The sequence below is a fragment of the Ornithodoros turicata genome, chromosome 3, assembly GCF_037126465.1.
Source record: "Ornithodoros turicata isolate Travis chromosome 3, ASM3712646v1, whole genome shotgun sequence".
Lineage (NCBI taxonomy): Eukaryota > Metazoa > Arthropoda > Arachnida > Ixodida > Argasidae > Ornithodoros > Ornithodoros turicata.
This window is the reverse complement of record NC_088203.1, coordinates 12,342,577-12,356,061: the sequence shown is the minus strand read 5'-3', so window position 1 is coordinate 12,356,061 and position 13,485 is coordinate 12,342,577. Positions and strand designations below refer to the sequence as shown.

General features: G+C 47.2%; 1 protein-coding gene across 1 annotated transcript in view; it reads right to left on the bottom strand.

Annotated features, from left to right (window-relative positions):
* The window catches only part of LOC135388097 (suppressor of lurcher protein 1-like), a 120,024-nt gene extending 110,817 nt beyond the window's left edge, over positions 1-9,207 (bottom strand). Inside the window, exon 1 of the mRNA XM_064617418.1 lies at positions 8,865-9,207. The gene's annotated coding sequence lies outside the window, so the exon portion shown is untranslated. The remainder of the gene's footprint in view (positions 1-8,864) is intronic.
* Positions 9,208-13,485: the final 4,278 nt, after the last annotated feature.

The following is a 13,485-nucleotide window of genomic DNA, read 5'->3' as shown; positions in this document are numbered from 1 at the left end:
ACAAATTAGCAAACCATTCTATGCATAAAGTCAAATATTTGGGTCTCTTATGTGATGTTTTGAAGGATTTTGTTCTTAAAAGAATCCTTCTGATGGACAGTACCAGACCGGCCAACGTTTCTTGCCTACAATAATTGTCGTCTGCAATCGGCGGACGGTTGAGGCTAACAGCACGAATCTAAACCTAACCTAATAATGTATACAAAAACAAAAGCACTGAAGACGATTCTAGACCTTTTATGGTACAGTGCTGGACAAAAGTTTACAGAACACGCTCCGGCGCATTTCTTCCTCAGAGCGCCACGCTAGCAGTGACTATGACAGTACGAACATACAAGCATGTGCCTATAGTTAATCCAGTCACCTGTTGGCAAGTCCGTACGCTACCATGCTGCTAGCGTATCGCTCTGAGGTAGGAACCCGCCAGAGTGTGTTCCGTAAACTTTTGTACAGCATGGTACAAGCTTTCGTGCACGAGGGCTGAGGAAGGGCAGCCTCGTGCTTGTACGATAATAAACCTGCGATCGTCTTCAGTGCTTTTGTTTTTGTGTTCTTCAACTACGGTCTTGACAGCCCTTCTACGTCTTTGTGCTAAGAATGTGTCCTATAGGATACATTCTTAGCACAAAGGTATAGCTGTAGCTATACAGCTATAGCTTTGCTGTAGCTATTCTACAGCTATAGCTGTAGAATAGCCGTTATTGATTAGACAAGCGATGACATCACCAAAGGTGTCGAGCTCAGCATATCTATAGCGTGCGCGTTAACGCGAGAACATCGATCCGAATATTCTCATCGTGATGAACTTTTCGCATATATGCAGTCCCCATACAGTACACAGAGCATAACCATGGCAGCGAAAGCACAGGGGCTTCTGTGTTCGTATAAATAGCTGATCATGAAGGGCCGTCGACGCTCAATAATGGCCGTTCCCGTTAATGAACAAAGCGTCCTGCGTCCCTAACTGCATCAGCTCTGTTGTTCATTGTTCCCCAAGAACGTGATTATCGGAGCGTCGAACTTGCAAGCGGCTTTAAACCGGGCTTTCCGTGATGCGGATGTCGGGACGATTATCGAGAGTGGTGTTGCCGCATTCCGCGCCTATTCTCAAAGTCCGTGTTAAAAGAAACAAAAAAGTAATAGCACGTCGTTCCATTCAGTAGATGGACCACACCAGAATCCGCCATTACCAGTTTTACTATTTCTTTTTACTTGTTTTACTATTTACTCTTTCTTCCTGCCTCTCTCGCATGGAAAATAACTGCAAAGTTTGCGTAAAGACCGACTGGAACCATAAGTAATGAACACGTTATGCGTGTGTTCCGATATCATTTAGAATGACGTTTTTGAATGACCTGTTGAGGCGGTAAATTTCTGTTTTTAGAGTGCAGCAAGCTCGACTCTATATGTCCAGTACGTCTGTTTTAGTCAATTTCGCCACGAATGTAATAGATACAGCCCAGCGTACTGAAATTTCAAGTACATAGGCGAAACCTGTTGGTCCCTGTTCATGCAACCGGGCAAGGTTACTCGTAGCTGTTTTTCTTGCTTCCGAAGCCTGCCGCTGTTATCGAAAGAGAGGAGCGCAAAAATAATGACTTTCCTAACATCTCAAAGGGAAACGACTCAAGAACGGGATAAATAATGACGACGAAGAAGCAGGAGCTGTCAGCGAGTTGGAGAAATCAATAAAGCAGTTATCTCTTTGGCTTTACTCGGAAGATTCGCTTCTAGGTAGCTTATCCATTTACCCTGCTTTATCGGTGAGCTGCTTACACGGTACGTGCTCTCTAATGGTACGGTTGATGTCATATTTCTGAGAAAGAATGATCGAGTTGATAAAAAGAAATCACCCAAGGCGACGACATGGGTAATGCGTTGAGAGGCACGGTAAGATTTGGTGTGTACATGTCATAAAGAGAGAGCAGAGTCCTTGTCCGCTAACGCACAAGGATGCTGATCAATCTGGACAAGAACGTGGACACGATTGCGTCGTCGTCCTTGTCCAGATTTGTCCTTGTCTTCATACTTTGCCGATACAAATATGCGTCTTCCAGGTTACTGGATTTTTGTATTCTCGCCAGAGTTGCATTCCAGCAACTCATGTCTTCTCTTCTCGACCTTCCCGAACCGTACTTTCCGGATCCCTTAACGAGCTGGACTCTCGCCCCCCCTCTCTCTCACAAAATTGCTCGGTCCCTGGCCACATGCATCCAGCCCAGCAACGCTCTGCCCTCAAAGCTCTCTTCACCTTTCTGGATACCATAGGACTTCGATCCTTATTGTGAAGGGGCTCATTATTTCATTCCACGCATCACCACCAGCAATGGGGTAGAGTACCGCCCCTGGCGATGAAACTCCCCATTCATCATCTCGCAATAAAGTTGTTGTTGTTGTTTCTCTCGACTGAAGGCTGGTGCGCCATACAGATGACTATTTAAAGCACCTACTAGTAAAACAGCTACGACTACAGCTACAAACTTAGCTAAACGAAACGAACTACTACAAACGACTGAGACAGCTACTACTGGCTAAAGCAGGTACTTCGAGAAGCGCAATTACCGAGCCGTGCCCAGTTCTGCGTCAGGGAGCGACGCGAGAAATATGTGGATCAGCCCCTTTCAGTTTCTTTTTCGATGCTTCTGCGGAAAACGGCTGCAGAGTTCCCAAGCAGCTATAGGCTAGCAATATTGGCTAGACGTTGGCAGAACTGGTCCAACATTGGTCCTGCATTCCCAAGAATTACCCAATATTGTCTGCTTATTGGGTATAATGGCCCAGTATGCCCCTTCATTCTATCACTATTACCAGCTCCCGTGGCATAGTGGTTAGAGTGATCGCTTTCCACGCCGAGACTGGGAGGTGACACGGGTCACCGTCACCGGCTGTGCTGTCTGAGGTTTTCCCTGGGTTTTCCGAAGACTTTCTAGACGAATGTCGGCACAGGTCTCCTTGAAGTCGGCCCAGGACGCATACTAACACCCCTGTCCCCCACTCCTTCCTGCTGTCCTCTCTTCATCTGTCCACGTCTATACGCCTCTCATAGCCACAGTTGCTTTGCGGCTCTAACACGGAATTAAAAATAAAATAAAAAAATCTATCACTATTGACTCGATACTGGGCATATTGGCTCAATATACACAAGACTCTTCCAATATTGGCTATGTATTAGGAATAAGGGTCATTGTTGAATAACTGGAAAAAAAAAGAGGAACTAAAGGAAAATTTTCGATGGATCTACTGAATGTCTCAAACCAAAAGCAGTAAGAAACACAAACGTTATATTGATGGTGAGTTAATACTCAAACAATTGCTCACTTCAATGTTTTGTGTGTCTGTAATCAAATTAATATTAGACACCTCACCGTTCATTTTGACCCTGGGGCGAGCAAAACTCTCGAATGTGCGTAAGCTTTTACGACAAGCAATGTATAGTATATCAGTTTTCTCTTACAAAGGAAATGCCACTGCCTGAGCTTCTGGTCGATTTCCATTTATGTGATGTTTCAAGCCTAATACTTCATTCAAGCGCGTGTATCCGTAGGACATCCTCTGGACGTCATTATGTTGTTTGGGAACGTATTGCCAACCAGCACATGTAACATATATATATATATTAATCAATTCAGTGACCGATATCTATGAAGCCTGTTCAGAACTGCTCCTCAAGTTGAAAACACCTGACTGGGAAAATTAGTTTGCCAGTATAGGACTAATAGCAGATTCAGTGGCAGGGCATTGGCAAAACTGGCTGGCCAATATCGGTTCTCAATATTGGTCCAATATTGGACGAGGTTGCGATTGCCATATTGGGCCAATATTAGCAATATTGGTTTCCAATATTGGACCGATATGGGTCCAATACCGGTGTGTTGCTTGGGTTACACCCGCCACAGTTATCTGTAGCAACATTGAGGAGGAAACAGAGAGAGGCTGCCCAGTTGTTACCATTGCTCTATATGTATGTATTTTGTACTGGATCCCTCCTTGATTTCGTGAGTTGCATAAATCCACGCTTCCCAATTCTGACAAGACAACGTTACACGAACTTGACAGATGTAAAAATCATCCTTTCTTTATTTTATATGTATTTGAGTTCAGATATGATAAAATCACTTGTAGTGTGATGACAAGCTCCGTACGCTATTACGTGTAATAATGCATAGCAAAAGCAAGTTTTTTTACGCGGTTCCTGAAGAACCATGTGTACCGCAAAACGTGAAATCCCATTGTCCCTATTCCTTTTTCCCCAAGTTATTTTCCATACACACACATTTCCTCCCTATATTATAGGGTGCATCCCCCAAAAGCGATTTCATCTCGACGTCGAACTGCCCGAACTCTTCGGTGTTTCTGACTACCCTTCCTTCCCTTTCTGTTCCTCTCTCTCTCTCTCTCGCATTGACCTTATTGCAGTGACAGCAATAGATGGAATGAGATGTCTTCACTTGAGCCCAGCTTTAAACTTTCCGCACCCTCTGGGGTCATCAACTTGTTCGGAAACCTAATGACGGCGTGTCCCGGAGACAAGTGACACCGGCTCAAATAGTACGAGTACATGAAGCCGCGTCCGCTATAGAGGATCGCCTATCCTGGCAGAATCGATTGCCGAGGAGAAAGGAAGACGTGGCGCCGGACACTTGTCTCATCTGTGCGGGTTTTCGAAGCTTCAACCGGCCGCACGTACCGTGATGGACGCCGGAGTACGTCAAGCCACGGAACGACACGCTTGGGGGCATCACGTCGAAGAAGTTGCTCAGCTGGAGAGGAGGAACGATGAAATAGGGTTAAAAAGGGAAAGAAAATAAAGGTTGAAATATGAAGGGGTGTTCGGGGATGAGAGAGGAAGATCGATGACTGCTATTTCACGTTTGTATGAAATGGCGGGACGGTACCCCCACTCCATCACAGAGTACCCGCCGGTTCTGCCCACGGCGACATATGGGATGAGTACAAACCTCATTATTCCCCTACAACGTGTAAAGTATGCCGATTGATTTTTTTTTCTCATGTGTTTAGAGGGTTACAGTGTACTCACGCGAGTGCGACATTCCCTGGAATACTCCAGCGGAAGATGTGCAAAACGACATAGCTTTCTGCTGCCAGGTGTGCGCGAGCGCTCAACGTAATCTATTTTCGCGCACTTTATAACCATGGAAAATATCCTGCGGCTCAGCCACAAGATGGGCCTATTCCGTCGCAGACGACACCGATGCAGCAGACGAGCCGTAGCAGACGACTTAGCCGATGGTGTCGTCTGCTACGCGCGCCGAACGCTAAACGCAAGACTAGGCGGAACTTCCGTCCCATGAGCCCTTTTTGCCTTGTCTTCCACTAGAATATTCCGTTAGGATGTTCTTCGTGTGGATACACGAATAAGCTCTTTAAGCTCGCTGTACCACACCGTTATAACGTCAAAACCCTTATCATCCATCGTCCAGATCCCGACTGAAGAAGCAGAATCATTGTGGCATCACTGCCGCATAACCTGCAGACATGGGGCACATCCCGATTGGCCAGACGACTATTTCACATTCTGATATAAAATTCCGATCACCAACCCTCATCAAAACAAAGTTGTCGTGTTCAGAACTGCAAGCATATATTCCAACAGATTCACTTAGGGAGCTTCTTTAGACATCTCGTCGCAGGCATCGCCTATTCAGATAGCGCGCATTCGGGCTTTCAGAATATTAAAGACGCAACCACTATCTTTACGATCCATTTCTAGCGAACTTTCAAGGCACATCCGCCGTAACACCTTCGGCCCACGCTGAATACTGCATAGAAGCACTGGAAAGCGCACGGTAACCGCACCCAGTGTTGCTTTTAAGCGCTCCAACTCTGAATAAGGAATAAACATTGCCTCGGGCTTGTAGAACTATGATTTCCTTCGGCCATGGAATGTTTTCCAGAGTACTCCTCTCGGGACTGTTCGCGAGCATAAAAATCGAGAAAACAAAATGCTCCGCGGTATTTGCATTTACGGTATGCGTTATGAAAATTCGAGATCCGCTGTCCGCGTGTGCGCGTGGCAGCCTCGTGATATTTTATGCCTGCCTGGCTTCCATTGATTTGTTTTTTGATGCGCGCTTTTAACGTTACTTCTCCTAACTGCACCGGCAAGCGTGCTTCACTGCAATGAGAGCGATGTAGCGGGGAGGCCTACAGCACAGGGGCGAGTGGCAGGAGGCAAGCAGCGGCAGGCAGGAGCCGGTCGTAACCTCTCAGAAAACCTGTGCCTGCTTGTAAACACAAGACCACTTCTTCGCCGCTCTTCGGATGTAACGAGCGCTGATGGTGCCCGTATGCATGACGGTGAAAGTGCGAAGGAAAGCAGCTAGTCGTATTTTGGCTACGTGACATTGCAATGCAACGTCCCCCGTTAAAGTTTTGACGGTTTGCGCCAAATGTGCGAGTGAAGGTTATTATTATCTAGTTGATACAGGCGAAGTCTACGTAACATTGTTTTTTGTGTACCTATTGTGTGGAACTGGGTGTGGAAAGGCTATGCAGAACCGGAACACAGACAACAATGCATGTTCATTCTGTTTAATTAACCGTTAAGGGTATAACAGAAACAGTCCTGAAACGACAGCTATGAGACAGGAGGTGATCACTTGTCAAGTACATGTCTAATGATAAAAGAGAGGCAAATTTGAAGGGGTCCCACTGCGGCAAGTCTCAGGAATAAGACTGGATCCAGGATTTAGCGTGTCTTCTGCTTCTTATTCAGGAGTGCAACGGTGCGATTGTATGACATCTGTCCAGCGTAACGGGTGCGTCCGAGGCTTGTCATTGAAATAGTCTGGCTTCTGCGTCAGCTGCCTTTGCTTCCAGGTTCATCTCGTTTCCTAAAGCCGAGTGGAAATTTCATGTCTTGTTCACGTCTTGTAGAAATGTCGTGTTTGAACGTGTTTCTATGCGAAGAAAATGCTTCCGCATCTTCTCCGTGTGGAACTATTTCCCAGAATTTCTCACTTTCTCCTTTTGCGGTCTTGAGCGTGCATGTCTTGGAACACAATGATGGAACAAGCGGCTTTTGCGACAGCACGACGACATTTTGTCTTACGTAGCTTGCTTGCGAGGTCATATAATATTTCACTTTCGTGTCTATCACGTAAATACGTGCTCAATGCGAAATACACTGCATAATGGTGGAACGCGGGGCTGATCCGCCCCATGATACAATATTACTTAAATAGTACAAATGTTTTGCAATTCCTGAAGCCAACACTATACAGCGACTTAAAAGAACTGCAATAATAGCCTTGTGAAGGACAAGGAACCCTTCACCAAGTACCAGTTCGCCTGCGCCCTTGCTCTTCTACCGTTGCAGCACGATGGAACATGCTGATTATCTATACTGCTTTAGCTTTTTAGATTACGTACCGTGATATATAATTGAATGCGTATCCTCAGGGTTAAAAGTAGGGATGTGAAAGCCGAATCCGCGAATCCTTGAATCCTAAGCAGGGATTCGAGATTCGGAAATCCTAATCCCAGTGCCCAAATTGGCGAATCGAATCTCTCTAATCCACCAACTGCGTTTGTTTGTTTCTTTTTGGCACCTCTGGAGTCCGCCGTAAACCTCATTAGCCGACGGATGTTTTCTTGTTTGTTTGTTTATATTGCTCTGGGCTGAAAGAGTTCAGGCGGGAACTGTCACATTACAAGTTTTATAGTCCTGAGAAACATGGTTTTGCTTTTAACTGTTGCTTAGGTTTATGGAAATATAATACAGACTCGAGAATATGTGTATTTCTTGTAGTCGATGAACAACATGTTAAATAAATTACGTTTAAGAAGAACTATATGGGTATATTTTCTCCTGAAACTGAACTATTATTTAACTTTTTTTTTTAATTAAACAAAGGCATTATGTTCTGCTTCAGAAGACTTTGCAGTCGAAGTTTTCTTTCCCTGGCTTTTTGAACTCTTTTTTAAAGAAGTCGTTCGAAAGATACGAGATGAGTAAGATTCGTGGATTCGCAAAATGTGGATTCGTCTCATCTCTAGTTAAAAGTATATTTGTCCTACTTGTGGTCACAGTATTCCGAGAAAGCACAACAGCATATCGGATCTGTAGCTAACTGTGGGAATATAATGTTCTAACGCACTCCAACTCGTCCAAAGCTGTCGTAATCAATTTCATCTAGAGCTGGCGAGGTTACGGTTGCTGTTATTTATCTACACTGTTCATATGGGCGACTAGTCGCCAAGTGCCGTCGAGAACGGCAACGTCGAAAAGCTATGTACGCGTACGATGTATATATACATTCTGAGAACGAAAGAACGGAGAATTAGCGGTATTAACATAATGTGGAAATTGAACACTTGGACTTACACACTCACACATCAATAACATGCACATTTTCTATGTCGCTTCTGTCGTCCTACAGCGACCTGTTGCTACCCGAAAGGTGTCTTTCGCGCCCCTTCAGGCAATATCATGAGGGGGGAGGCTTTTTGCCCCCCCCTCCCGTAGACGCCGGCACTGGTAACATGTGGAAGTGTGTCTAGCTTGTGATGAAGATACAACATTTTCTGGAGACACAGCTTTTCTTTTCTTGTACTATTTCCTCTTTCGTCTCTCTGTGGCAACTTGGCGCCCGTCTCGGCAGGTAGACCACCCTCCCTTTCATATTTTTTCCTTTCTTTCGATAAACGATACCCTCCTCCCCCCCAGCTATCAGTTTACGAAGGCATAATCACAAAGCAAGTGGGCGGCTGCTGTGTACTTACTCATTGTGTGTGTGTGTGTGTGTCCTTTTGCACTTTGCACATCGTAAACACACGGCGCGTACCTCATATCCATGACATTCGTTCGCAAGTACCTATTACAGAGAGACACCCACACGTACCTATTTCCACTCTCTATCCAACGTTGTTTATCTCAATCTCGCCGATATCCTCACTCCGCGATGATATCCACAGGCGTGAACGGTTATTCACACTCCTCTTCTTTCTTTTTTCCTCTGATTGCCTTTTTTCCCCCGATTTCAAAATCCACGCTCGGAACACAGTTTCGAAACCATGATGCCACTACACTCCTACACCACCACTTACACCATCTGTGTAGATCCCGAGCATGCGCGGGGTCCTACAGGTTCGCCAGCACCAACACCACAAGACAATCTACCATGGAAGACCCTGAACCGGCAACAAACAACGTCAATGTTGATCTCGCCGCCTCCCTCCGGCGAACCGCTCTATATCACTGTGTGGGCCCGACCGATTGGGAGACCCTTTTTCCTCCGGTCCTCCTGCGGAGACCGTAGTTTGCGCGACGGCCGCCAGGGCAGCGAACGCTGCTTCTCTCGCTTTCCCAATTTTCTCCTTTCATACGAAAATTATTTATCCCTTCGCATCGTGATCGCAATTTTGCAAACAGACGATTTTACGGCTTCTTGCAGAATCAGCCACGACATGCGGATTTAATGCGTCTACGAGGAGGAGTGCTTTTTCCCTTGTTTTCAACGAACTTGCTATTCTATTTATAAGTCCCAAACGTCGCCACACCAGCACTGGACAGCTCTTTCGGCCTTTTTGGGCCATCGTCAGAAGTGCGCAGGTGGGCAATGCGATGGTTGGGTCTTATAAACACATGCTCTACGTGCAGCCAAACAGCTTCGGGTACATTTCTTTCCTTACTATTCTATTTAACTTGTTTGGATTTGGATAAGTTTGGATTTTTAGAAAAGGGGGGGAGTAAGGCGACCGCCTTAGGCCCCGCGCTTGCATAGGCCCCGCGCACGAAGCCCTCAACGAGGGATTACTTTTTTTTTAAATATCAAGTATGCACTTAATCGCACGCGCGATCTTCGACTAAAACAGAAATGAGAGAAGAATGAGTTATGTGCCATTCCGTCATGTGATGAGAAAAAGTCCCACTTTTAAGAAAAATCCGACAACCCTGCAAGCTATACCGAGGATTTCGCACCCTTCTCTCTTGCTGCCATTTCCCGTAGTGCTAAAATCTCCCACTGCGAAAATCTTATCATTTCTTATCTTTTCATTACTGCTGGTGTGAAACAGGCCCCGCGGTGTGCCTTTGCCTAAGGCCCCGCACACTCCTTGCACCGGCCCTGCTCACGTGGAGCTGGAGCTCTGCTCCCAGTTATGCATGTCTTGGAGGAGGGATGCTTAAATATAGGTAGTATACTAACAGCTAGTCGCATGAATGAAGTCAGGTCCTATTCTGCTTCCATATTACGTGTTGCGGTTTGTACATGCTTGATTTTGTGGATTAAAGCCTCCATGTCGACTCTTACCATCGGGCCCTAATGGACCTTTTTCACAACGGCCTATGCGCATGCGCATGACCATGAGGCGACGGAGAGGGTTATCTTCGTCTTCACTAGATGGCGCAGTATGGGGACGACAGAAGTGGGGACCAGTGCGGAGACCGCACGAACGGCGCGAGCTCGGTCGGTCCCACTCCGGACCGGTTTTGGACCTTTGTGCTATCCACGTGGATTTGTTTTGACGCGCTCCGAGTGTGATTCGCTGTAGAGCCGATAGGCTACGACACGTATGTGAAAAAGATCCATAGCTAAAGACGCTCCGTATTGCAACGCAACAATTACTCCGACTCAGTTCATAAGATGACATTTTATACTCCTTATACGGCCATGTCTTGCACCATCTCGTCGTCCAGGCCCGGCTCTGTGGATCACCTTTCAAAACCTCTCGTCATCTCTTGTCCCCCTCTCCTCCCTGTTGTGCTCTCTGCATCTGTACACGTCTGTACGCTGCTCATAGCCACAGTTGCTTCGCGGCGCTATCACGGTATAAAATACCTCTCATACAACCAATCATGCCTCTCCAACCTCTCATACAACCTACCTCTCATACAACCAATCACCTTGCTGACCTGAAGTCAGCAAGGAGGTCTGGTTTTGGTTCACAGTACTGAGCTCCCGTGCTGCCACCTAAGGGACGGAACTGTGCAAACTCCGCCTTGGTGATGAAGTCCTGCTGAGCACTGCAGGACTGCAGCCATCGGTGCCCATCAGTGCCACTTGTACAGTTTCAACTGTAGTGATGACGAAGCACGTTTGGCTCCCGGGGTGCTCCCATAGATAGAGCTATGTGGACGCGATGACGCTGACAGCGCCATTGAAGCAGGAACTCTTATCCTGCACTGGCCGGTCGATGACCATGACCACGGTAGATGAGGGCTACAGTCCCTGCGTCAATCTCTGCTCGAAGGCCTTAGTTGATGGCGCCACATATGTGGGACACTAAGCAGGCCGTTGTGCCTCCGACCTGCACTCCACCGACTGACGTCGGGGCCGAGAAGTCGCTTTCAACTCACGCTGTCCTGGTGGCGCGCTGCCCCGTCTGCTCCCGGAGAGGGATCATGGGGGCAGCATTCCTGCGGGCACCGATGCTCATTAATCAGGGAGGAGAAAAGGGTGAGCTGAAACAGATAACTGTTAACGCACGCGCAAACTGCGTGTATCGATTCCTGTAGCGCCGTACGTGCTTCACCGCTGGTAGGACAAACGGTTCTACCACGCTGCTTAGGGTATGCGCCCCTGAGTTCTCCTGTAGCTCAACTTCTGTGCGCGAGGTCAACCATGCCGTGGTTAACAGTCAAACAAGCGAACCTCGTTCTACTCATAACAGTACGCGAGTGAATGAGCTGATCCCTGAACAACTTGGAAAATACCACCACATCGTCCGTGTAAGCAACGGCATAATGGAACTTGGCATCATCTAAAACGGCATCCATTAGCCTATGAAAGCTAGCTGGCGAGTTGGGTCATCTAAAAAGTGAGCCTCTCTCAACTCCCGCCGCCGGCTTTACTCTTTCCCTGTACTGCGCGGGAATTCCGCTGGAGGTAGGGACAAGTGTGCTTGGTCCAGCTCATAAAATCGGTAACACCTTCGCAGCGCGCGCCCATTGTGCGCCTGTGACAATTCGCCACCGGTGATCCCTTCAAACCGGCTCTGACTGAACCTCAAAGGCAAAACAAAAGGCAAAACGCTTTCCCGGCAGTATACGGTCGGCATCCGAAATAGATTGACGCCACCAGCTTCCTCATCGCGAACAGTGTCCTGTGTCCAGCACACAGACGTCCCAGTTCAACCGACACTTTCAGTTGCAGGAACAGACAGTCATGCAATTGAGAAGAAAAAAGAAAGAAAGAGTCTACACGCACTGCCCAGGCCTCTGGCACAAGTACATCGAGAGACTTGAGACTTCTCCCCGGACATGCAGAGACTAGGATCGCTCTCTGTACTACTACAGCACTGCAGAGGTATGGATACGCGATACCTCATCCTGGTCAGTCACCCTTGGGTCGGCCCTATCGTAGGGCTCCTTAATTGCCATCACGAAATCGATCTGGCTATCATCTGTGGTCTGAGTAAGCTTCCCATCCAACTGAATGGCTTCTGCAGCCATCTCCACCTCACGGCATCCCCCGCCAGTGCTACGGACAATACCTGCTTTAACGCAGTCTCGTCGCACCTTCTGGACGCGTCTGTTGCGTCTCCAATTCCATCAGGAAATCTGTAAACGAGTTCCCGCCAAAATATCCTGGGTATACAAGGACCACCATATACTCGGATGGAGCCTCGGGGGAAAAGAGGAATGCGGGCTCGTTTGCACTGCATTCATCTCCTGAGTCAGTGCGACGAGACGATTCGTCACCTACAGGAAGACGTTAAGGGCATCAACCGCTATCGTCTGGGGCGGACAGAGCTGTGGATTTTCAACAGGCGGCCGAGCAGGGTTCGACATTGGCGCCCCCGGGCGGGCTTTGTTCTTCCACGAAGTTTACCATGTTATCGTCTGCCGGTGCCTTGTCACGGTCACGAAAAATTTCGTTTCATAGCCATTCCACAGCCACTCCTCAATGACAAACAATGCAAAGGATACCATATTTGGAACTAAGTCCTCCCTTTAAAGGAGCATTAAAGTGGTATCTAACATGGCCAAAAACTGCAGTCATCTTGTAAAGCAGTATGTGAAAAGCACTCCCACAAAATATTTCTGTCCAAAGTTGTTTCACTACTGTGGAATTAATATGGAAAATCGCTGCCGCGGTGACAGGCCGGAGCGCTCCAACTGCAGACTACGCCCACTCTACTGTGACGTTGATGGTAGAGAGCCCCTCATTCGTTCGTAGGAAAAACCGTCTGCTACGAATATTGCGAGCTGTTTCTTGTTGACTTCTATTCTTTATCTGATTTATATCACTTTTTCTAAAAAAAAAAAAGAACAGAGCATATATGCAGCCTGAGAAAATAAGATTACGATCACAAGAGTAATATATCCGTGGCTTCTGTGCAATCTCAGAATTCACAGTAGCAGAAAGCAAGCGATGGCGGCGGTATTTTGGCGCCACCTGTTAGCCACTGAATCAACTGCGCGGTGAAAACGGTCGGACAGGCTTCACACTGTCGGGAAGCACGGGGTTTTCGCTGTACAAGCGCAGGTAATTTCGGGCTGCACCACTCGTTCTTCCCGTA